The sequence below is a fragment of the Spermophilus citellus genome (genome assembly GCF_964194105.1).
Source record: "Spermophilus citellus genome assembly, chromosome: 9".
Lineage (NCBI taxonomy): Eukaryota > Metazoa > Chordata > Mammalia > Rodentia > Sciuridae > Spermophilus > Spermophilus citellus.
Window position 1 is genome coordinate 95,176,323 of NC_138191.1, and position 26,640 is coordinate 95,202,962.

Genomic DNA, 26,640 nt, shown 5'->3' on the forward strand with positions numbered 1-26,640 from the left:
AATTGTGTGTTGTCTTAAAACTAAAATATTTCCCCTCGGGCACTGCAATTCTATATATATAATGAAAATCACTGGAAACAGGAATTTTGTGAAAGGCATTGCAAAAAGCAGGGATCAACAATGTCGCATGGCCAGCTAAAGGAGGTCTTCCAGTGGAGTAATGGACTGTGCCAGCAAGGGGTGAGTAAGTATGCTCCACATCGTTCACACAATGACAAATTCACCCAACAATGTATTCCTTAGAATAAGTCTCCATCATTGCATGACATGCAAGTGTATCCTAGGACCCTAGAAAGACAAAATATAATTTTCTTCTTTATACACATCCATGAACTTATCAAAAAAATGTTTTGAAATACATTTTGATGACTAGTTCATACCAAAGAAAATATTCTTAAGGTTAAAATGTTTTAGAGGTTTTAGAATTTTTAGGGTTTTGGAGTTACCATTAATAGGCACTGAAAGTCTATACCTGGTATTCTTTGGAAGAAAGTACATATTCCTTATAATGACATCTGATATCTTTAATGACCTAACCCTTCCCTGCCAATTTGGTCTCACGTCTCCTTGTTTCCCTGCATCCATCATTATTTGCCTTTTGTCAACCCATGCAGAATTTTACCAGTTCCCTCTACATTAAAGGCCTATTCACCATGGCTCATCCTTTGAAAAACCCATTCACCTATTTATTTTTTTTTTCAGGAGAAGCATTGTAATTCAATTTTTACAAATCTGCTTACACCTCCCCATCTTTGGGAAGCTTTCCAAGGTCTTTGCCAGGCTCATCTGACTTCTCCTACCTTATCAGTGGAGAGCTCTGGCAAAGCTCCGGTGAACTCATGTATTTATGGGCTCACCTTCTTCATGATGCAGGGGACCCTTGACACATCTATGCATCTGTGTCCTCAACGCCCAGGAAAGTGTTTGACACAAGGTAGACACACAGGAATGTCTGCTGCATGAGGAATGAAGGAAAGAATGAAGGAATCTAAAATAAAGACCATGTGTAGGGAACAAATATGCTTACCCCACTCAAGGGTCAACATCTCCTTAGCCCTAACCATGGAGGCTGTGAGGAATATGGGTGCAGTATTGCCAGATTTCTTCTAATTTTTCAAGATATGCCAAAAAATTCTGAATTCAAGTGTAAAATATCACAATTTAAAATTTTTGCAAGTCATTTTAAATTATTTGAAACCTGGCCTGGCAAAGGTAATATAGGCGTCCTAATATGTAGCCTTTGGTCTAGAATGCAATTTGCATCCCTTTGCATATAATCTATACCTTTCTAAACAGGTACCCACCTGCCTATATTCTTGACTTTATTTTTACCCACTCTTGGCTACCACCTTTAGTTCCTATTATCTTTTGATGACAACTCATGCTTATATTCTGCAAGAACATTGTAGCTGCTTTTCCATTTATGGGCTTCTCTTTCCCTATTCTTCAAAGGAAAAATTATCTCCCATTTCCACACTGGATTCACCTGCCTTACCTATTTGTGTGAGCACCTCTTCTCCTTAAACAGACTCTCTCCTCTAGGATATAACAGAACTCTAGGTGAATTTCTTGCCACCATTATTTCAGTCAGTTGTCTGTGAGCTATTCTAAAACATTATTTTACTTATCTATTTTTCAGAATTGTATTGAATTTCTCCACTGTGCTAGATACTGTGTTATTACAAGGGATTCAGATGTGAAGTCTACATTGTCTCTGTTTCCAAGGAGCCCTCTATTTTAAAAGGACAATATTTTTATTTATCTCATAACCTTTAGCAATTTGCACCTAATAAGGGCTCAAAATTTCATTAAGTGAGTTGAGTGTGCAATGCTAATTTTCTGAGACTTTATGATGAACTTTGTGGGAATAAAAAATACACTATGATGCCTTTGCACATAGCAAGCATTAAGTAGATATTTGGAAACGTGTTGTAAGGCATGAAGACCCCTTGGATTTTAACAGTCTGGTTGGAAATACTACATCTTTTTTTTATCTATCTACATCTGTATATATTAATGGAAAATAATTACACTGTATCCTTGCACTGAATGCTTATACATGCACATAGGAGACATTCGCAAGTATTTGCTAATGATGACTGACTCTACAAACTAGACATTATTGTTCTGATTTTACACATAAGGAAATCAAAGCTCAGAAATGGACAGTGACTTGTCCAACATCCAAGTCACCAGTTCTCTCAAATTGTGGTTCTTTGGCACCTTTAGTATTGTTTGGGAACTTGGAAGGAAGGAAAATTCTGCAGACCTATTGAATCAGAAATCCAGGGGTTCTGACTCACACCAGAATTCGAGACCTTCCTACCCAGGGTATCAGGTGACAGCAAAAGGTCCATCTGGCTTAAAATCCTAAACCAAGCTCTGTCTACAGCCAAGAGAATATTTAAGACTACATTTTCCAAAGTTTGTTTTGTGGAACATTTTCTGCTCAATGCTAATAAGTATTACTTGACAAAAAAAAGTTTTCATGTCTAATACATTTGGGAAATACGATGTGAGGCAAAGTCAAACAAGGTTCTCTATAGTAGGGCTTTTCGGAGATTATGAAGTACTCTGAATTGTCCACCTCTAAGTCTCATTTGAGGCAGTACTAAGTGTGGGCTTGGTGTTGGTTCTCCATATTCAAATTCTGTCTTTATCATTTACCATCTGTGTGCCCCTGAGCAAACTGGCTAATTGTCCTGTCTCTTCTAATCTGTAAAATGGCTAATAATAATAATGCCTACTTCCTAGGTTTTGTGTGTATATTGATAGATAATGGAAGCAAACATGTTGATCTCCTAGAAGTTGAGAGCAGAGTGGTGGGTACCAGAGAATGGGGTGAAAGGAAAGGCTGATAGATACTGACAGTTTAAAGTAGGATGTTCTGGTGTGCTGTTGGCACAGGAGGGTAATATAGGTAACTGCTATGTACAGGATATCTCAATAAGCCAAAAAGATGGATCTTGAATGTTTTCATCATAAAGAAATGATAAATGTTTGAGATAGATATGTTCAAACAAATTTAAACCTTACATAATATATAAACTTATTGTAAGATCACATAATACCCCATTAATTGATATAATTTTATGTTTAAGTATCATTTAAAATAAATTTAATTAATAAAAACAGTAACATCATAAAGAATGGTATATAGTCAACTTTCAATGGATGTTAGCCATTATACATTTTTCTTGATGTTGTCAGTATTGTTACAAAGTTCTGTAGATTAGATCATTCAATAGCTACATCATCCCCTTTGTAGGGTGCCTTCCTACACTTACTAGAAATCTAAGACCAGTGTTTCTTAAACATTCTTGGACCAAGAAGCAGTGTTTGACTAAGGTGTGTCAAGCTAACACACTTAAACAGGTTTTTAGAAGGAAAAAAAAAAAAAAGACAATGGGAGAAGGAAGCCCAATAGGGTGATTGAATCTTTTGGACAGGAAAAATGGAGAGTTGTTTGGTTCCTCAGGGGAAGTTGAAGCAGAAGTTCTGGACTCCAGTTTTAGTATCTTGGATGCTCTTTGGCAGGTGGCAGCAGTGGCAATGAGAATTCTGCATTTGTGGTTCAAGGAGCAGCAGTACCGGCATCAGCCTAGGGTTTATTAGAAATGAAGATGTTCAGACATACCCTAGACCAATAGAATCAGAATCAGTATCATCCAGATCCTGGATCTGGGTGCATATTAAACTTTGGGACTCAGTGCACTAGAAGTCCTATGGGTAATACTTATGGCATGGCAGGAAATCTTCATTGACTGCACTTGAGCATTGAACTTTCAGATGTATAATATGATTTCCATAAAAGTCTTTTAGCTGAAATTAGCTAGTGTGGAATCTATTATTTGCAACTAAAAGTTCTGAACACAGAGTCTTTTGTGGGGAGGAGGAGGGAATTTAGTGTGTGATACTTAGCAACGCACTTTTGGTAAAACAACAGGGAATAAAAGCCCACGTATATAATAAGAGACCGGATTTTGGAGGGAAGTCCACTTTTATTCCCTTGAATCTGTTACTCATAAAGGCAATAGGAGTTCCGCATTAACAAGTGTAAAAATCCTCAGCAGACAGAGCTGGATTGTGTTTAAAACAATCTGGCAATTTTTCAGTGGGAGGGGCACTAATTTGCTCCCATGCACTTTGGATAAACATTTATTTCTCCTTACAGAAACCTTACTTCATATGTGTAAATTGTCTTGGTTACTAACCTCAGCAAGATGCTGAGGTCATGTGTTAGAAACTGACTTAATCCAATTGGGTCAGACACAGATTTTGTAATGTCTTTGGTAAAAACAAACAAACAACAACAACAACAACAACAACAACAACAAAAAAAAAACACTAGAGTCAAAGTGTTTGGGTTGGGAAATCACTGGCTGCTCCCTTATAACCTTGCCAAAAGGTTGTTCTGAAAGCTGATCTCAGCCAAACTCTTTCATACATATAAACATTTCTTATAAGACAAATCCAGTGTATCTTTAGCAAGCTGACAGTGAAGAGTTTACACATGAGTTTTCTAACGTTGATAAAGTTCCAGCTGTTTATCTTATCATGTGCTATAAATGCCATTTTTAATAAAAAGATGACCCCAAGGTAGACATAGAAACTTCACAGAGACCGGGTTTAGGGACCCTTACAGTCACCATAGTCATCCAGAATTCCTTTTAACCATGATTAGAAACATTTAGGAGTAAAGTCTATGGCACCATTCTTAATAGGCTGTAGACCTCACTAAAATCTTACATCATGTTATGCCAGAGTAGAGAGAGTGAAAATTAAGAATGTGGGAAAATCTGCAAAATATTTCAGCCAATTCTTAGGCATTTCATCATGAAGATACTCTAACATTAATCACGATAATAAACCTACCATCAATTTCACCAATTAAAAACACTTAAGGAATTTGCTTTACTAAAAATAACACAGCCTTGGAACTAATTCAATCCTTGGTTCTAGCAGCTGGTTCTGGGATAGTCTTCTGGATGTAATGCTAACTGATCACCTTTCTGGTACATAATCTTGATTAACAGGGAAATGAAGCTTGGTTCCTAATAAAGAATACTAGTTCACCCCTTCCCCCATTGTAGATGAGCCACCGCTGGGAACTGAGAGATGAAAAAGAGAAGGCAGTCCCTGCCTTGAGGAACCAGTGTCAACAGAACATGGTGAATAGTATGGTAGGTGAGTCCCAGGTGTGGCCATGGCCACACTGATAGTGCGTGAAAGGGGCACCGTAAAATGGGTGGTTTGTTCTGAACAGGTGACTTCTCTGAGAAAATGACTTCTAAGTTGTATTTTAAGGATGAGCAAAAGTTGGCCAGTCCTTGTATGAAGACAAGCTAGACATCATGTTTGAACAACAGCCTGAGCTTTAAACTTCATTTGAGTGATGGTGAGATCTCACATACTCTGCTCCATTTATTGGTATAATGGAATGAGAGGAATTTGGATTGTTAGACAGCATGAAGTGGAGCTAATTGTTTTAGATTCAGAAAATCAAGCATCTTAGAGTTATTACTTATATGCAGAAGACTCTGAATTAGGTAAAAGCCCTTACTGTGTATCATCACTGAATGGACTTTTCTCTTTCAGGGAGGAAGTAAAGCAAAACTTTTCACAGCTTGTTGTTATTGTTGTTGTTTGTTTTCAGTTATTCGAGCTGCTCTGTTTTCATATTCACACCTTCATAATGTGCTTCTCAGAACTCTCCAAACAAATCCTCCTGCTATTACCAACTAACTACACCAAGTGCTCCAATTTTCTACAACCTCTTAAGGGACAGAGATGTTGATTTTATTTATCATGAGAGTTAAGTAGTTTCATACAAAGTGCTTACTCTAGTGCCTGTCGTGTAGTAGGAGCCAATCCATGATATTCACAATAATATTCTATTATTAATGATGTTAATAATGACAGTTTAAAAATTAGATTTTTTGTTGTTATTTGTCATACTGCTCAGGTGAGCAGAGATTTATTTAGGATGGTAGGATGGTCCTAGGCCAGAAGTCATTGAGCCATTGATTCATCCTGGTAATTGAGCTCAGTTTTGGAACTGAGCTCACAGTCTTTCCCTGTGATTGGTGGCCTCACTTGGCAGTCTTAGACAAGGATGCTGCTTGGCATAACTCCTGGAGTCCCCTCTATATGAACATGCCCATCAGTCTCTGTTGAGAGCCACAGGGTGTCCGAATGGCCCCTGGCATTTTGCCAGAAGTAATGGTTGAGAGGTGAGCCATTAAGATGATGATAATTAAATTAAGCTGTATCAGTAGGGCAGCCCCTGCTGCCTCGGGCGCCCGCTACTTTGGAGTTCTCCAGAGATTTCCTGGGGAGTTCCTGTTGGTTGGTGAAGTTCCGGTGAGAGGGAGTTCCAGTTGGTGTGTGGTGTGTTCCTGGAGGAGCCAAGTGGGTGGTGTTCGGGAGAGTTCCTGGGGAGTGTGCGTGGAGTGCTGTGGGAGTTCGGAAATAAAGTTTGTTCCTGCTTGAGTGGCTCGTGATTTGTGCCCAGCCAGACTGCGGCAAGTCTCCCCATTGCTGACCCTGAGCTTCCGCCCTGCTTCCCGTGCTCAGACTCTTGACTTCCACTTCCTGCCTTCCTCACTGGCTTTCTAATCTGCTGCCCACCCATAGGTAGCTAATCAGTGTCCCACCTTCCTCCCTCAGTGGGAAGAGCACATGCTTTAAAGCCTGAGAAACCTGGTGTGCAGTCCTGACTTTGAATGAAGAGTGTGACCTGGGACAATTTACTTCATCCCTCTGTGTTTCTACTTCCTCAAGTGTACTATAGAGATAAAATATATAGCTTAAGAACTGTTGAGATGATTGTGGAAGCTGATTGATTGGCAAAGCGTTTGATACTGTGGTGGTACATAGTAGAGACTCATGAAATGAGTGGGTGATTGCTATGGCTTGATTGCTATGGTTTAGGTCCCCTAAACCTCATGCCTGGGAAACTTAATTATATCCAGATTCATGCTGATGACATTTGGCATTAGGTCAGTTGGGAGGTAATTCTCCTTTGATCCTTTGCACCTCTAGAAAAGTCAGAAAGTTGGGGGTTTACACCCACCATCCTAAGGCAGGGTTTCAGATGTGTGGGGCCTAGCACTTAGGTGAGCGTGGCTTATAACACATTTTAAAGAAAGAGACAACAAGCCGCAGATTACATACATATGCATGTGACCTAGAACTTGAGAAAGAGTGGTCCTTGAAAGGCAATTTGGTCGACAGTTTGCAATGTTTTAAAAAGTGAGCTTTAATCTGCCGCTCACTTAACCTCTCAGGACCAAAAGCAGCAGCAGCAGTAGCATCTGAGGGCAAGGGGGAGAGTGGGTAGGATTAACTATTACATAAAAAAGGACAGATTCACATTCCACCATCTTTGCTAACCCCCAGCCTCCTCCTTTCTTGTGATAGATATCATTATCCAAGTACATGTATGAAGACACGAATTGATGTCAACATACTTTATATACAACCAGAGATATGAAAAATTGTGCTGCATATATGTAATAAGTATTGTAATGCATTCTGCTGTCATTTATTTTTTTAAAAAAATCAATTTAAAAAAATCTATACAACCTAAAAAAGAAAAGGACAAATCCAGGGTCAGGCCTTGGAGTAGACGGGGAGGAGTCTTGACCTTAACTAATTCTTTCTTTCCAGTAGACCCAAATGCCTTGAGAGAAACAGGAACAGAAGGTAACCCTGGAAACCACTGGACAGATACCTGGCCCTGAGAAACCACTGGAGACCTGGGGCAGGACTAAGGGTGAGTGGCCAAGAGCAGTTTAGAAAGGACCCTGCGAGGAACTTTCCCTGACCATAAACCAAAGAGAAAATGGAGATTTCCTTCTCTCCTTATTTTTCCCTAACACCAGATGTAACCTATTTTTGTGTCCATATTGTGTTCAGGCATATAGTAATTATAAAGCTCACATTACAATTATTTTTTTCAGGTTGATGACTTTTCACAGAACTTAGGACTGAAGGATGGGAAGAAGATGGAACTGATGAAGGACATTCACAGATGCCTAACGTGAGACAGCTCACCAGAAACCCATTCTCTGATGGCAATGAAATTAGGCATCTAATGCTGCAGAAATGAGACTAGAAGACTAGGCACCACTTTGTTCTAGGTATGCTGTTAGGAATTTTATGCTTTATAACAAAACGCAGAATAATGGCATGCTAGAGGTATTGTCATTCCCATCTGCAAAATGCAGCTCCAGAGGTAACTGATGCACACAGGTAGCACAAGCAGCCTAAGTTCCAGACTGGTCTGCTTCCAGAGCCTCTGTTCTTTTCCCTTCATCATGCTGTATTCAACAGTCTAACCTTTGGGGACGTGAGTCCTTGAGCTATCAGAAGGACTGCAAATTAAATACACCCCTCGGTGGCAGTTGTTTCAGAAAATGATGCCTAGTTTTTTCAGTTCGATGGATTTCGCTCTTCCCCATTCTCTTCACTCTTCCCACTTTATCCCATGTGAGTTTCAATGAAAATGAAATCTGTATGTTTTTTTTATTCATTTGTACTTAACTCATCAAAATATGATTTTGAGAGAGAAAGAGTAGATTTGCAGAGACGTGAATTTTTAAAAAGCCCTTTCTCTTTAGAAAACAGGATGTCAACGCTCGCCAAAATCATAAAAACTTCAAACTTTAAGTGTTAGGGTTCAGCCTAATACAGAGAAGTAATGTGATTTGAGGGAGCTGTAAGTTTAGACTAACACTTTGCTGCAAGCCAAGTACCAGAGTATATGAGCCCACATTAGTGCTATCAAATGAAGGCTTTTAAGTGCCCAGTTAAGTGAATTTCTTCTATTAACATCATCATCATAAAAGATACTGACATTGTGGGCAAAATAGTTCACGTGTTTTTAGGATTGAAATGGATGTCAGGAGTCCTATCACTCAGTGTTCTCAGGTAATGGAGAAACTGAGGCCTGGCAATGGTCTGGGTGTACACAAGGTCGCAGCACTGAACCTAAACTCTCAGTTCCTGCACTCCAGATTCATTGCTCCCTCTAAACCCTGGTGTACCATAAAAAAGCACACATGATATAAAATTACTTCTACTAAAATCTCTCCAAAATATACACCATCTTTGCATCAGATGCTGCATTAAAAATTAAAAAAATAAAATACATTCTCAGTCTTTAGGGTAAAAATAAAATCCCATTTTGTGTATTACCATGAAAAATAACACTAATTCACTTGAAAAATGGCTCTTGAACCTTACCTAAAGCAGAGTACATCAGAGATGGTAGTATGTTTCTTTACACATAAAAAAAAGAAAACTAACACATAAAAATAGTTAAGGTTTCAGGCACCTTAAATGTTTCAAGAGTACCAGCAGACCTTTGAATGACATGTAATACAGAGGTAATAAGTGTATTTTTTGGAGTGGGTATCAGGGATTGAACTCAGGGGCACACAACCACTGAGCCAATTCCCCAGCCCTATTTATATTTTATTTAGAGACAAGGTCTCACTGAGTTGCTTAGCACCTCTCTTTTGCTGAGGCTGGTTTTGAACTTGTGATCCTTCTGTCTCAGCCTCCCAAGTTGCTGGGATCACAGGTGTGCGCCACCGTGCCCAATGTAAGTGTATTATTTTTTATTAAGGTCTTTATAGTCAATTAGATTCGACTAGTATTATCCTAGGCAAGTTATGCCTCAGTATAAATATCTTTAAGGGGGTTAATAGCAATGTTCACCCTGAAGATTAAAGAATGCACATGTGGTGTTGAATGCTAACAAAGTAGCAGGTGCCTTGCTGAGCAATTTGCAGCAATTATTTATTTTAGTCTTAAAAACAACACTAATTGAGTAGGTATTATTATCTTCAATTTAGTCTTAAAAACAACACTATTGGGTAGATATTATTATCCTTAATATTTTCCTCAATTATAGTAAAGTAACTATAGTTTAAAGATAATAAGGGCCAGAACAGAAAGTATTCCCCTTTAACCACAATACTTTATTTTTTTCATTGATTAGATAATTTTATTTTGATATCATAATTCCATTCTAATATAGATAATATTATCTTTGTCTTATCGGTTAAAAAACCCTACAGCCTAAAGAGTTTAATTTAATAATTAAATTAAATAATTAAATTTAATTCGTTAAGTGCTCTACTAGTGAGTCACAGCCCCAATCCAGAGTTTAATATCTTCAGATCATCAAGCAGCAATGTGAAGACCAACATACTGTTTTCCTATTCTAAGTTTTATATTTATTCCAGTACATCCCATTACTTCTTAGGGAGAGTTGGATCAAAACATAGAGTCCTGGAAATGGTGTTAGGAAGGAAGGAAGGAAGGAAGGAAGGAAGGAAGGAAGGAAGGAAGGAAAATAGCAGAAATCAGTTGAGGCTGAAGAAATGGAAACCACCTTGGAAAGCACAAACCATTGCCATCCTGTGTCGGCCTGACCTCCTGCTGAGCCTCATGCAGCCATTTACTGCTGTCCATTCCTTGACACAAACCACAAGGCTTTTAGAGTGCCAGTACTTTATCTGAACTTGATCTTCCCCAGAACACTGGAGTGGCTTCAATGCTGTAGGGTATTCCAGCCTCCTTGTCTGGACAAAGGTCTTATGGGAAGGTCGTTTCCCTCAGACCCAGCGTGTGTGGCAGCCCTGACACATGAGCCTGTCTCACTGTGATTCTTTCACTTTTAGGAATTTTCAAAACATTGCCTTATATTTGCCATTGCTTTCATCCTTGGTACATGGGTTTGTTATTACTAGGGAGCTGAAAAAGAAAAGGAAAGCGTGTTTGTTTTGTTCCATAGCTTAATTAAATGAGCAGAGGTTGGTGTTTGCCAGGCCAATGGTGAGTTGCAGGGATGATGAGATAAATGAATACAAGGTGTAGAGCATACAGGGTCCTCTCTCTGCACTACAATATCTAGCAAGTTGGGGAATGGATGACATGATCCTCAGATTTCTCTTTTGTTTCTCCATCCATGACACCTTTTATCTCTCTACCTTGAAAGCATCGTACATTGAAGTAGCATACAGTGTGTCCCAGTTGTGATCCTCAATCTTTCAGTATCCTTCAAGTTCAAATCTGAATGTCTTACCATACGCACATGGCGCTGCACGATCTGGATACTTCCCACTGATACTATCTCACCTTTTGCCAATTTCCTACTACTAACTGGCTCCTGTGAAACCAGCTTACAGATATTGCCCTCCTTCCTGCCTCCTTGTTTTTGTTCAGTATGTTCTCTATAAATTCTAGGATTTTCCTCTCTTCACATGATGTTTATTTCAAAGTTTTTCTCAAGTTCTAAAATGTTGGCAGGAACTATGGAAAGAGGTGGCGGGGGGAGACATGATCCTTGCTCTGAAAAGGGTTCTGTTCTCTTCTCTTGTGGAGCACTAGATCTGGTGATACAGGGCATTTACACAAAGCAGCCAGGACAAAAAGATAGTGGGGAAAACAATGAGTCTTAGGATGACCTGAAGACTAAACCATGGAGTCAGGCTCAACTCTCAGTTTCAAACGGTAAGCCCACATCAGAAATTAGGGACAGGTATGGTTTAGGTATAGGGTATCCTCGAAAAGCTCATGTGTGAGACAATACAAGGATGGTCAGAAGTGAAATGATTAGATTATTCTGACCTTTAGAATGATGTAAGTGGAATTTATGGGTGGTTCTGGTGGGAACTCAGAGACCAGAATTCCCATATAACTGTGGACAATAAAGACTGGACTCATGGAGTTTCAAAGGAGTAGTACTCTACTAGAAATTTGACTAGAGGCAATTTGTGTTACATTGTGGCCAAGAAAATTTTTGAAATTTTGCCCATGTCCTGAGAGTTTCTGTGAAGCTGAGTTTGAAGACGATTGAATAATTAATCTGGCAGAGGAAATTTCAAGGCAGCACAATATTCCTTTTAGCCAAGTTTACTACGATAATCAGAGAAGAAAGCAAAGAAGAAAGATTTGAAAAACTTGCAGTTTGATCTGAAAAGTGCAAGTAAAACTGGAGCTAAGTTGTTGTTGTTAAAGACATTACAACCATTAAAGAGATGCTAAGTATTTTTCACAGAGACAATAGGAAAGATGATTGAAGGCTATCTCAAAATTTGGCAAGACCATACATATCTCAGACTGAAGAGTGTAAAAGTAAAAAAAAATCCCTTTGAGACAAGACCATGGTGTGAGAACTCTGCTTGCACAGGGTGACCTAAAAAGGTATTTGTTTCACTGGGCTGAGCCACAAAGGCACCTGGAAGCTGTTGCAACTGTGGTCCCAGGAAGTTTGGCTACTACTTGAGATAGTAGCAGACTTTGTCATAAAACACATTGTGTTGCTTCTGCAGGAACACAGGACCTGGAGTTAGGGGGTCATAGAGGCTCCTACCAAGATTTCAAAGGAAGAATTGAGAGACCAGGCAAAGTTTAGCAGGGTTGAAATCCCTTCAGGCAGGCCCTGTAGGGCAATGCATAAAGATGTGAGAAGGAGGCTGAAGCTGCAGTGGAGACTCCCAAGATTAATGAATGCGGGAACTGAGCAGGGACAAGCCAAGAGAGAGGCCATGTTGGCTGCAACCGGTAAGACATAGGAGTGGAGCCAATGAAGCCCCTTGGAGAGAGCATCTTGATGCCATATGCCCCAGAAGCTGGCCATGGAACTATAGGACTTCTTCGACTAACTAGATTTTGGTCTTGCATTGACCTCATCCCTTCTTTCTATGCCCCTTTTTATTCCTGGTAGAATTGAAATGCTTGCTCTGTATCATTATGTATTAGATATGAGCAATTTATTTTTGATCTTACTCTCACAACTTAAAGTTTGTCCTGAGTCTCGTGAGATGTTGGACCTATACTGTTGGGCAGTACTGGGATGGTAAAGACTACAGGGGCTCTTAGAAGTGACTCAGTGTATTTTGTATTATGAGATGGTCATGAGCCTTTAGAGAGCAGCAGTGGAATATTATGGTTTAGATATGAAATGTTCCCCAAGATCTCATGTGTGAGACAATGCAAGAATGTTCGGAGGTGAAATTATTAAATTATGAGAGCTTTAACTAAATTAGTGGATTAATTCACTGGTATGGATTAACTGGGTGGTAACTGTAAACAGGTGGGATGTGACTGGAAGAAGTAGGTCCCTGGGCGTGACTTTGGAGTTTATATCTTGTCCCTGGTGAGTGGAGCACTCTCTGTTTTCTGATTGCCATGTTCAGAGCTGCTATTTTTCTGCCATGCCTTTTCACCATGACATTCTGCCTCATGGAGGGTCCAGAGCTATGGAGATAGCCGACTATGGACCAAATCTCTGAAAATATGAGCCCAAATAAACTTTTTCTCTTTTTTTTTATTGATTATTTAAAACATTACATAGCTCATGATATATCATCTTTCATACATTTGACTCAAATTGGGTTTTGAACTCCCATTTTCACCCCAAATACAGATTGCAGAATCACATCTGTTACATATTCACATTTTTACATAATGCCATATTAGTGACTGTTGTATTCTGCTACCTTTCCTATCCCCTACTATCCCCCCTCCCCTCCCCTCCCCTCCCATCTTCCCTCTCTACCTCCCCTGCTGTTGTTCAATTCTCTCCCTTTTTTCCCTCCCCCTTGCCCCTCATAACCTCTTATAATTTTATGTATCATTGAAGGTCTCCTACCATTTCCATATGCTTTCCCTTCTCTCTCAACTTTTTCTCTTTTAAGGAGGAAAAAGTTCATAACTAAAACATCTGAAGCTGGAGGAAAGAAGATAGGCCATCAATAGATGGAACCAAACAAGGAAGTTGAAGGCACTGTAATGAGTAGTTTGGCAGAGATCAGGGCTCATTTGATTGATCCCATTACCTGATGGATTGCTCTGGCTAAAAAGCATAAGTTGACCTTATTATTTAAAGAAAGATAGAGATCATCTGAGTATGCATATTCCTTTAAGCCAGGGATTCGTCAACTTTTTCTAGAAAAGCTAGATAGTGAATGTTTTAGGCTTTGCTGGAAACTTGATCTATGATGCAACTACTTAACTCTGCTATTGTGGTGCCAAAGTAGTCACAGATGATATGCAAGCAAATAGGTGTGGCTGGGTTACATTAAAATCATTTACCAAAACAGGCATTGGCCTGTGGGCCAACTTCTGTGAAGACATCAGACCCATTTCCATGTCTCTAGAGTGAGCCCCTGAAGCATCTTTAGACTTAAATTCTGAGGTCTTCTTAACTCATTTTGTGCTATGCTACTCAACTTTCTCCTGGTCTTCACTTCTCACTTTATCATCAACTTTTATAATTATTATTAGTTTGGTTAAAGGTTTTGCTACATTCCTTGGAGATGAAGTTCAATGATACCGTTCCAGCAATGACATCCTTCTTCCTATTTTTGGAAATTCCTCTTCCATTTATTCCAGCTGCATTCACTGAACATGTTCTAAGCATCATGAATTAAACCATATTGTTTATTTGTGTTTAACCTACATTGAATAATTGGATGTTTACATTAACTCTGTGAAATTGCTATTATAATTTTAATTCAACCAATGATGTACTTGAAATAGAGAAGCGAAATATCTTATCCAGTGACTCAGTTAGTGGTGATATAGCTGGAATTTTAAACCATGTATATTCAAATACAAGGTACTTTTTAAAAATTACTATGCCATCAAATTGCATCATATTTTTTATGGGAAGACAAAAATTTGGCAGTGGGATTGACATGGCTCCTTAACAAGAATCAATAGTAGTGTATGGAGAGAGACAATTTAGTGTAAATAACAGCAATGAGTTGGGAATCATATCTTCTGGATTTTGGTCCTGACCAGTCCTGAACAAGCTGTATGATATCGGCTTTACCAGAGTTCCTTTTTGGCCTCTTGAATCTTATGATATTTCTATTTTGTTGCCTTCTATTGGAATGATGTTAGACTTCATATTCATGCTATCCAATAATGTACTTAGAAACTTTATAAAACTGTTGTTTTAATAATTATCCTTAAATTTTTAGCACATCTAAATTTCAAATTTCCAATGTTCACTAAAGTTAATCAATCTCTATATCCTACCTTCAAAAGAGATGTGTACCATGGCTCATTCTAATATCATTCTGCTGATAACCTACACCATGATATTTCTGTCTAATTTCATAATTCTAGCTTATGTAAAACAATCATAAGAATATTGTTATTCTTATTGTCCTTATAATATATTAATACTTATTTATATTTATCAAATTTGTCATTTTTTATTTTTCTCACATTTATTTCTTAAAAATACTCCTATCTAATAGATTCATTTTCTTTTGTTCTCTTTTAGTGAAGCTACATAGATAATAAAGTGAGTGTGATGTGGTATTTTAGTGGTTTCTTCATTTTTAAAATATCTACTTAAAAAATCTCCTTTTCCCATTATTTCTTTCTTTCCTTTAATTCTTTGAATATTTTAAGTAGTTCATATTAAATTTCTTTTTGGATCACATTATTAGCTCTAAATCGTTATACATTTGGGGAGATTTATGATGCTTTTTACAGGCATTGACATGTTTTGGAATTTTCCTTTATAGGCTCATCTTCTGTGTAAATTTCTTCATGTAGGTTTTTCTCCCAAGTTCACATCAGGTGTGGTCTTTCACACCTTATTGTTACCTCTGTATAGTACCTGCCCTTTCTGAATTCTATGAGAGTGATGTATGAGAATTCACTTCCCAGATTCCTTGGGTAGATTTTGACATTGAGACTCACTTCCATAAGATTTGGAAAGTAGAAAAGAAAAAGAAGCTTTTAGTATCCAACCACAGCTGCTGTAGGAAGATGCAAGAGCATCAACAGACAGCAGAGGTGGGGTTTTCCTTGTGCCTCCCAACTATCCTTCCGAGCAGGGATTAAACATTGTCAGAAAAGGACCACTTAAGAAACACTTTAACCTTCGCAAGCCGTATAATGTCTCTATTACATAGTTCTCTTTTCTTTACTTTCCTTTATAAATATAAGAAACTTGGTATTTACTGTTTTCAGTACAATAATAGCCTATGGGCCATGGGTTGCTGGTTTCTGCTCCATAGAACTACCCACCCTAGCACTTCAGGCAGTGTAACTCCCTGGTGGCAATCTGCATGATATTCCTACACTTCCAGCTAAACCAAGAGCCTGTAGGGGGTCTCCTTGACCCTCTTCTCCAAGTCTTTACAAAGGCTGTTCAGGATTCAAAATTCCCTAGTGGAGCATCTGAGTTCTGTTTGAAGTCTACAATGTATTTTACCAGATACTACAGAGTCCATTCCCTCTAAATTGGTCTCCATGTTTCTAAACTTTTGGTTTTCCAACATTGATAAGCAACGGCTTTTAGATCTGGTAAGACTCAGTTTTAGAATTCCCATTTCATGCTGTGTTTCCATCCTCACCCATGGTGCCTAGGCTTTCTCTGAATGTGGCCTAGTTGGAGTTTTCCAGCTTCTTTGTTGAGAATGGAAAACCCATTCAAACTGGTAAATCCATGCAGGGGTCCTCACTCCAGCTTCCTATACTGATCTGAGCCTTGGAATCCGATCTTCTCCTATCCAAAGTGAGCACTGAAACTTCAGTCTTGGTAACTTAAGTTGGGTTTAATCCCCTCAGGAGAAATTCAGCTTCAGCTTCCACTGGGTTTTCTCTAAATTTTTTGGCATAGGAGATATCTTGTCCCTGCTTTGCGGTTGGGTGATATATTTTTAAAAAGATTTTATTTAGAATTTCTATGAGTTTGAACTGTGGAAGCAGTAATGTTAACATGTTCTTAATCTACCCTCTTGACCTCAAAGACTGGTGTTCACATCTGTGAAGTAGGAGGGGTGTGTTTAATGATTCCCAGAGTCCCTTCAAGAACTCTGCTTGCTCTAAGTCGCTACATCTAGGCACATTGTGTTTATATATAAATATTGCTGCCAACACTCAGACACATGTGCTGGCCTGTTGGTTATTTATCATTGAAGGAGGACCATTAGTAGGAAGTTAAGCCAACTCACATTTAATATTTGGCAATGGAAAGGAATAAATGTGGGCAATATGTTGCATGCAATGATTAGATTCATCATGTTAACGAGTGCTAATGAATCCTCAAACCCACTCCCCATCATCTATTGTTTACAGTGATCCTATTCATTTGGGGAAGGCAGAAAAGTATTAAATAACATAAAACAAATGACACTTCATACCTGGATTCTCTGTTTCCCAAGTGTAGTGACCTGAAAGGATATGGATGAGAGGCTGTCTGTAGCAGAAGTGTGAGCTTCCACGCATTGCTCTATTCTCAGTTGAGAGTTAACCCTTTATTGATTGATTCATTGACTGATTGATTTTTTTTGTGTGTGTGGTGCTGGGGATTGGACCCAGAGCCTTGTGCATATGAGGCAAGCACTCTACCAACTGAGCTATATCCCCACCCCGAAGAATTAACCCTTTAATTCATTCAATTCATTGATTCACTATTTCTTAACTCTGTGCCCACCAAGTGCCAGGCATTAAACTTTGGTCTAGGAAGATCAGAGTTCTTGAGTTACATCCTGCTCCTCACAGAGCATATGTTTCACAAGGACATGAAAAATAAGCTGAGACAAAAGGTTAAATAAAGGGTCCCAGGGAACTGTATTAAAGGGAGGGTGCAACAGAGTTAGAAGGTTCCAGAAGAAGGTGAACCTGTACAGGTAAAATTCAGACTTAAATCTGAAGTCTGATTGTGGGCCAGGCGAAATATCTCTAAGCATGTAGGAAGACTGGTAGGCAGCCTAGAGAACACAGGGAAAAGGGTGGCCTAACAGGGTCTCAGGAACACCAGCTCTCAGAGGGTTTCATGAATACTTATTTGGGATTTTATCTCAAAGGTGATGGGGAAGACATTGGTGAGTCTAGGTCAAGGTGTGATATTAGATCAAAAGATCACTCAAGCTCTATTGTAGGGAGTGGAAATAGGAAGTTCAATTCCAAGGCCTCTATGGTGGTTCAGGGGGTAAAGGGTTACATCATGACTGAAGGTAGTGACAGTAGGAGAAAAAGAAGTGGGTAGATTTTTAGGTGGTAGAATGTACACAACTTGGAACTTGCTTCAATGTGAGATTTGAAGAGAAGGGAGGACTTGAGTCAGTGTTTTGAGTCACTGTGTAAATGATGGTTCCATTTACTAGGAAAGGGCTGCTGCAGACACAGAGAAAGAACAGGGGAAGAAATGGAGAGAAAGGGAGAGGAAGGGAGAAGAGAGAAGGAAAGGAGTTGGAGATGTCTGGTTTTAAATGCTACATTCCTGCTATGTGCACAAATGACTTAAGATTTCTGAGCCTTAATTTTCTCATCTATGAAATGAAGATATCTTCCTTTAATGTAGTGTTAATGCTCAAAAAGTTTTTTTTTAACTTTTTTTTTAAGAGAGAGAGAGAGAGAGAGAGAGAGAGAGAGAGAGAGAGAGAGAGAGAGAGAGGGAGGGAGGGAGGGAGGGAGGTGGGGAGAGAGGGGGAGAATTTTTAATATTTATTTTTAGGTCTCGGCGGACACAACATCTGTGTTTGTATGTGGTGCTGAGGATCGAACCCGGGCCGCACGCATGCCAGGCGAGCACGCTACCGCTTGAGCCACATCCCCAGCCCACTCAAAGAGTTTTAAATGCATGATCATTTCGTGAAGTAGGTGCTCAGTAAATGAGGTTCCTTACTCTGCCTCATGGGTCTAAACTGTCAAATTGTTGATACTTGAAGTGTTATTGAGTGATAGGAATTCAAGCCTGCAGATCAGAGAGCTGTAGCTATGTTTATCAATAAGTTGCTGCATGACGCTGGGTGAGTGACAGCTCTTTTGAGTGCCTCAAGGTCTATGTGGTGAAGAATCAGTTTAGATGAATTCTCTAAAGTCCCTCCCGGTTCAATAAGCAAATGATATTACAGCCAGAAAGTCTACAGGTCCCAGAATGTGTCCTGACGTTGTAGCAGCCCTCTGGAGAAATATCTTGTGGGTACAGGATCACCAGGAGTGGTAAAGGCACAGAGACATCTCCTGTTTCAGCTTTACTCAGGACAACATGAGTTCCCATCTCAGAAGCAGCCTTCCTTTATGACAGAAGCCACAGCCAATTACTTTGCTGTATTCACATTTCACTCCCCTTGTTAGATCTCAATGGTGAGAGATATGTGTACTGGTTTCTTAAAACCAGCATCTTCATGGAATAGGAGTGTCTGCGAGAGAACCACACATGAAAACGGAGAATGCCACAAAGCTATATTTTCGGGACAGTACGGAGAAGAAAGAATCTGTTTTTCATTACAGACAAGAATGTTTTCCTAGATGGTAGGCAGACCCAAGTGTAGTATTCTAGAATGAGGGGGTTCATGTCTCCAGTGTCCGCTGTCCTGGTCAGACCACAAACAAGGGATCATGTTTGAGAGCTGTCATGTGTAAAACCTCAGGCTCTGGAATCAGACAGTCATGAGTTCAAAATATGATGCTATTTTTTTTCACTATGTAACTCTGGAAAAGTAATTTAACTAGTAAGTCTCTTTGAGATAGAGGTAATAATCGCAATGCCTTCACCATAGGTTTCTTGTAAGAATCAAAGAAGAGCATGAGGGCAAGAGAATTAATGCCGCGTTTGGCAAATAATTCTGCTGCTGTTAATAAACTGAGATTTGAGCCACTTGATTCAAGAATATGTCCTGTGTGGAACCATTGTATTAACAGAAATTATTTAACTGACAGAAGAGAATGTGTAGAGCTTGATCATAGGTTTTAAAGGACTAAAGAGCTCCATTGTAGAGAAAAGTGGTCTTGGAGATGAGATTCAACTACCAGATGGAGAATGGGATTAGTTAGCTTTTAATGTCCCTTTTGAGTGTGATATTGAATGTGAGAGTCCAGAAATAAGTTGCTTTCTTTGTCTTTCATGTGGTTGGTAATTTCAGAATGCAAGCTATTTTTGTCAACATAGAAAGATAGGTAGGTAGATAGGTAGGTAGGTAGGTAGGTAGATATATATGGTCTTTGCTTTGAAAGTGCTTATAGGTGAACCTGCCATCACACAATAGCACTAAAAGGAGAGTCAAGAGACCTGGTTTCTGTCTTCAAATCCACATTTAGTATTCATGTTTTGTGCAAGTTACATATCTTCCTTAAGTCTGTTTCCCCCTCTATAGACTGGGGCTCATGTTGGCCTTAAAACTTACTTATTTTAAGAATCAGGTGAGGGCTGGGGATGTGGCTCAAGTGGTAGCGCGCTCGCCTGGCATGCGTGCGGCCCGGGTTCAATCCTCAGCACCACATACCAACAAAGATGTTGTGTCCGCCGAGAACTAAAAAATAAATATTAAAAATTCTCTCTCTCTCACTCTCTCTCCTCTCTCCTCTCTCACTCTCTCTCCTCTCTCACTAAAAAAAAAAAAAAAAAGAATCAGGTGAAATGGTAAATGTGGGAAACACATCAAAGTTTGATTTAATGATCAAGTGTTAGGTACTAAGTGAGACTTTTCTTGGTTTTCAGAGTTATTGCTAAGACATGAAGATGAGAACAAAATGCTTGTGTCTTGCACCCACTGTGGGTAAAAAAAAAAAAAGTGCCAAATTTGGGAGCTAGAAGCTTTCCAAGAGGACATCATTAGTGTCCTTCCCAATTCCAAAGTAGAGGAGGACTAAGGGAAAGAATTGGCATCACACTTCAGGGAAATGCTAACCTCTCCCTTTGCCTGAATGAGGTGCTTTCCCCTTCCTGAGCTACAGGGGCAAGGACCCAATAAAAGTGCTCCTAAAGGTTGAATATGCTCAACTAGTGCCCCTTCCACTAAGCTGGGAGCTGCTCCTCTGGAAGTTGCTTACACAATGAATCAGCAGAGTGCCCCCTGCTGCAAGGGTGTGGAGAAGGGGGAGAATGGTGGTGGAGCAGGAGGCCAGAGAGCCATCAGCAAGGACAGGTGAATTCCCCTTCCTCAGGGAGGGGCGGGGCTTGAGCTGTCTTGATGGCATCACTGTGGCAGGATACTTAGTAAGTAGGGGTACCCTAGAAGCAACAGACCATGACCAGGATACCCTCAGTGAAGCTTTGATGGGAAAAGAAGTGGTCAAATGTGAGCCAGTAATTTCTAGTTGGGATGCTTCTTGGAGAAGGCCCCATAAGAATCCTTTGGATAACCAAGAAAAGCACCCCACGTAAAACCACAACTTGGAAATGATTTTTGCCTACTAAAAGGGAACCAGTGGCCAGACAGTGTTAGAGAAACACCATAATCCAGCCAAAAGAAGCCTCAACCTCACATAGAACGGGCACCTAAGAGCAAGAGCACATTTTTTTTCTTCTACCTTCATGCCCCTGCTAATCTCAGAGGGGAAGCCATTACCATATTCCAAAAAGGGACAGCCCTTGCATTTTCTCTATTTTCCTTCTCCAAAGCCCTGCCTATAAAGAATTCCTGGATTTTTCCAAGGTCATGAAGCATTAATATAATGGTTTGGATGAAATAGGTACTAGATAATTATTTGTTGAATAGCAGAATGGGAAGTAACAAAGCCAGATGTGTCTGGATCCAAAGCTGCTCCACTATTTTCCCTACAGGATGTTGCATCTGAATCAATTTCCTATAGGATCTGCCAGATTCTACCAGAGATGGTCCCAGCATAAGAGCAAAAAGTAGCCTGCACCCTAGGTCAGATCTGCCTGAGCTGGTGGGGCTTGCACATGGTGGTTTGTATAAACAAAGTTTATCTAAGGTGATACAAGCAGGGTAGAGCTCAGCACCTGGGAGAGTTCCAAGGCGATGCTTCTGCTTCAAAAGTCCTCGTGGTCCTTGATTTATGTTGATGGCATTCCTACAAGCTGCAATGGGCATGTTACAGTTGCAGAGTTTCCAAATTCTGCCAAGAAGCCTGCAATTTAAATAACCATACTGATTCTTACTGGACAGCGAAGAAAACTGAGGCTCAGAAAGCCAGAATAACTTGTGTTAATTAGTGCAAGAGCTGGAATTCCAATGTTTTTCTACTATGAAAGCCCAGTCACTTTACACTAGGCTTCACTAAGTTGTGACTTACCCAATCAGCCACACTCTGGGGTTGAATTTCCTGTCTTCATAAGAATCCCTGACATTCCTACTATATGTGTTTCCTTAGGACATATATATGACTATTGTTGTTGCTGCTGCTGCTGCTACTACTGTCTGAAGAAAAGCGTTTTCATCCATGTAAGGACCTGAATCTCTCTCAGAAGGGAATCAGCCTCTTCTGGATGCTAGGGGTCTCGCCAATGGACATGATGATTTTGAAGTAAGACTCTCCCTTTTACTGCAAGATTTCAACTGCAGTTCTCTAGATATTTGGGCTGGAAATATAAAGGTGCCCTTTCCACATACTTTGTACCTCCTGGCTGCCAGTTTTGCATCTTTTTTTCTTACTGGAAACACAACCACACTATCCAGTATGTCCAGCTCTAAATAACAGGACATTAAGCTATCCTATCAGGGATAGCTAACTTATTAACCACCCTCCTTCCCTTTCTCTTCCATTTACTTACATTATTGTCTGCATGACGCAAATCATCCATTTGTATTCAAATGTTTTCCTCAGGGTCTGCTTCTGGGAGAACAGACTAGGAAAGAATCATAGATTTGTATTCAACACATGTTCAATGGGGGACATGTCTAAATTTCACTCAAGGTACAATAGTTGGTTCACATAGCATGAAAAATAACAATATAAATGTCTTATAATGGGGCTGGGGATGTGGCTCAAGCGGTAGCGCGCTTGCCTGGCATGCGTGCGGCCCAGGTTCGATCCTCAGCACCACATACAAAGATGTTGTGTCCGCTGAAAACTAAAAAAATAAATATTAAAAAATTATCTCTCTCTCTCTCTCAAAAAAATGTCTTATATTATTTCTGCCTAGAGAATATACAAAAGAAAATATGGGCTAGGTTTTTTTTACCCCCACTTGGCTTTGAAAAATCCAGTCTCCTAAGTCTTAAAGCCATCTCGCCATTGATGACCCCAGTCTATTGCTCAGACTCTAATACCTGACTTTCTTTCTTTATGTAGGGAGTTTTCTGATGATGAAGGGAGAGTCCTGGGAGATAAAAACCTCAAAAGTATCTGGTTTCTATTAAAAGCAAGTCCATAGGATTAGAAGTTTCTTAATGCAGAATTATGAAATGCACAACACCAGATGTAGCTGCTCATATCTTCTTTCATATTCCTCCTTTCCTATTACTGCTCAGCTTAAAGTTTTTATAGGGAAGAAATACCTCTGTCAGTTGATGTTCCTGAAGTTTAGTTGTGATAACCGTCCACATCTCTTTGGAGACTACATTGTATCTTTAAATCCAGTTCTACTTAACCTCATTAACTGCAAAGAGCATGAGAAAAGTTGAAATCCCACACATGGCAGGGAGAACACGGTATCCATAAGATATGGGGAGAGCTAACAGGTTCCTTCAAGCTGGTGGGGTGTTCCAGAGGTTACTAACTTGGGTAAACCAGCCATCTAGGAACTGGGAGTCTTCCCAGGAGTTCTTAACATCACGCTGGTACTCAGAGGGATACAGAGCTAGATGTTAGACTTGAGTCCTAGCAGCAGTTTGATAAAAGCTGTGGTTCCTCACCTGCTTCTATGAAGGAGAGGTGAAGTCCATGAAGGCTCTATAATATTAAAGTAATTACAAAAAGAGAATTAGCCCCAAACTATCCCCTTTAACAGGATAACTTCCTCATCTTTACTTTGAAAATGTGACAGCTCTCCAAGCTCAGCAGAAACACTGAGTAGCATGTATATAATTTTTACTAGGGTAAAAAATATGGTAACAAATGATGAACATAAGGTGATTTAAATATTATTTGTTCATCCTTGTATGTCTCACTAGACACATGTTTCTAAAGATCATGTTTCTATCCTTAACTTTGTATTCTCAGCACCCAATGATGGGATTGTAATGTAGTAGACACGGCACTATTTGTTAATGAATGTTGAATAAGAAACCATTTGTGACCTCAGTATTTAACACAATGTTCTGGCATGCAAACATTTGTTGAACAGATGAATTAAGTATACAAAACATTTCACAATGCAGGAACCTTGTTAGGAAATATACTAAAATGGGCTCATATGTATATTCTTCTATTGTATAAGCAGGAGTGGAACTAACTGCAGAGATGGAAGGAAAAGTGGAGTTTTAACACAGGGAAGAATCTGCTAGATTCTAACTATGAAATAGAAGAACAGGACATGGAAACTTTTCTTTTTCCCCTTGCCCCCAAATACCACTCACCCCTGTCATTGATTTCAAATATTTCATAGAAACCAGTAAATGGAAACAGATAATCACAAATACTCCTTATTTTGTAACAATGGAAATAGAGAAGCTAAGCTAACTGGCCCCATTGCTCTGTGAGGCTGGGAATTTGGATTAAGTCCCATCATTTAAAATTCTTCTTCAGAGCACCTAGTTTCTTGTTCATGTATTATATTTCCCAAAAGGGTACACACTTGAGAACACTTTCCTAAGAGTTAGCTTCTAGAAGATTCCCAACATTAATGCAGGCCTTATCATGTGGGCTAAGAATAATATGGGCAATGAAAAGTAATTAATTTCTGAAAGAGTTGATACGAGGTTATTGGAAGAGACAGGAGACAGCATTTTATTCCCACTTCTGTCACCAACCAGCAGTGTGGCCTTGGAGATACTTCTAAAACCTCTCCAGTCCTCAATTTCCTTATCGCAAAAAATCAGAAGGTCGTGGAAGTTAACCTCTGAGGTCTGATACTTTGTGTCTCTTTAAGATTCTCCAAGTAAATTGGGGTATACGAAGTCTTGGAAATGCTATCCAAGAACCATCCAGAGGAAAGGTAAGCCAAGTTCATAAGGCATTTAATCCTTAGAAGCAAGACTCAGCCAATAGCCAGACAGGCTGCGATTCCCTGTGCTATGTTTTTCTACATTTGTGCCCAGCCGAAAATGCTAAGTCATTGCTTTTGCTAGAAGGATATTTTCTTATTGCATTCTGAGGATTTGAACAAATATTTTCATTTTGAGGAACGCTTTGAGAACATTTTCAAATTGAAGGTTAGGCTTTCAGGACAAGAGGAGCCTCCAGTCTGCAACATGAAGCTCCCAGGTTTGGACAGAACCTGAGCTTGGAGAAGGGAAGTTGAGCGTCTGCTGTGCTAGACTTGGTTTGATGCAGTTTTTGCTGAAACTGACATGGATCTCGGCTAAGCCCATGGGCACTGTGGTTTCCATGGCAGTTCTCTCAGGCAGATACTGCCAAAGCATTTAGCTTCAGCTCATGGCTGGTGACACCCTGAAGCCTATGATTTGGCCACCAACGTGGAAAACTAGGAGACCTGCTTCCTCCCTCAGCTGCCTTTTGCACAGACGCCTGCCTGCAATTCCATTTCTGAGTCCATATCCCTTTCCTAAAACTATGCAGTTTTTGTTTTTTTCTTTTTAATTGCAGAGAAAAGACAACAGACAAAAACTTCAGATCCCTACTTTAGAACATCTCTTACTGACCACCTGGGAAGCCAACAAACATGAACGAGGCTCCTGTTATTTTTCTATTTATTCCATGTTTAAGCACTTGCAAATTCTTTCTTTTTCTCATTTCCAGTTAACAGATGAGAAAGATTGAAACTCTAGTTGGAAAATGCCTAGGTTTTTTTTTTTCACAATGCTGAGCAAAAGCATCATGTTTAAAGCAGCTCCATGTTATAACCATGATTCAAAAGCTGTAATTCATCTGGTTGTCACTTCATCACTTAGGCAGCATTTTATTTGGAATGGAAAAAAATAAGCTTAATATATTAATGTATAATCACCACTCATATCAGAAATAATAGGTTCTTTAGAGTCTTCCCTGGATGCCCAGGTTGGAGTTTGCTTCTGACCTATGTTCCTCCTCTGTGCAATGGTTCTCCCAAAGGTCCATGTGTTTAAGGCTTGGTCCTCCAAGGTAATGGGAGGGGATGGTACCTGTGGGAAGTGAGAGATCTTAGGTCTTTGGAGGTGTGCTCTTGAATGGGATTGTGGGACCCTAGTCTCTTCCTTTTCCTCTCTGGCTTTCCTTCTTAACTTGTGAGGCGAGAACTTCACTCCATCAGACACAACTGCCTTCATATAGCACCCTCGCCAGAGGCCCAAAGCAATGGGGTCACTCAGTCACGGACTGGAACCTCCAGAACCATGAGCCAAAATAACCCTTTTCTTTTCATAAGTTACTTGCCTCAGGGAACATAACACACCATGGCAGACTCAACTTTTGTCACTGACCATGACAGATGAAATTGCATTTCTGTCTCTGGTAGAGAATGTGCATCTGTGTCTCACTCGGGTTCGTGCCCCTCAATTCATTAGAGTTTGCTCAGATGCCACTTTCCCAATGAAACTGTGCTATTTAAAGTTTCTGCCTCCTTTCACCCCTCACTTTCTTTTCTGTATACATAACACATATACCTTCTGACACATTTAATTATTTATTTACTTGTTGACTTGGTTTATTTTTATTATCTACCTGCTTCCTCCAACCAGAGTGTAGACCCTACAAAGGCAGTCTTACTGGTTCATCAACGTATCTCAAAAATCTGAACTAACTGTCTGGCACACAGTGGGCTCTCAATAAACGCTTGCTGAATAAATGAATAGGGAAGAACAAAAA

The 26,640-nt window shown here is 39.7% G+C and overlaps 1 long non-coding RNA gene across 3 annotated transcripts in view; it reads left to right on the forward strand.

Annotated features, from left to right (window-relative positions):
- The window catches only part of LOC308656605, a 176,456-nt gene extending 153,678 nt beyond the window's left edge, over positions 1–22,778 (forward strand). The window contains exons 2-5 of one of the 3 annotated variants that reach the window (XR_014023757.1): positions 5,094–5,183; positions 7,672–7,777; positions 7,965–8,144; positions 22,108–22,778. This is a non-coding gene — a long non-coding RNA (uncharacterized lncRNA). The remainder of the gene's footprint in view (positions 1–5,093; positions 5,184–7,671; positions 7,778–7,964; positions 8,145–22,107) is intronic. The other 2 variants (XR_014023756.1, XR_014023758.1) reach the window with 2 other exon arrangements.
- Positions 22,779–26,640: the final 3,862 nt, after the last annotated feature.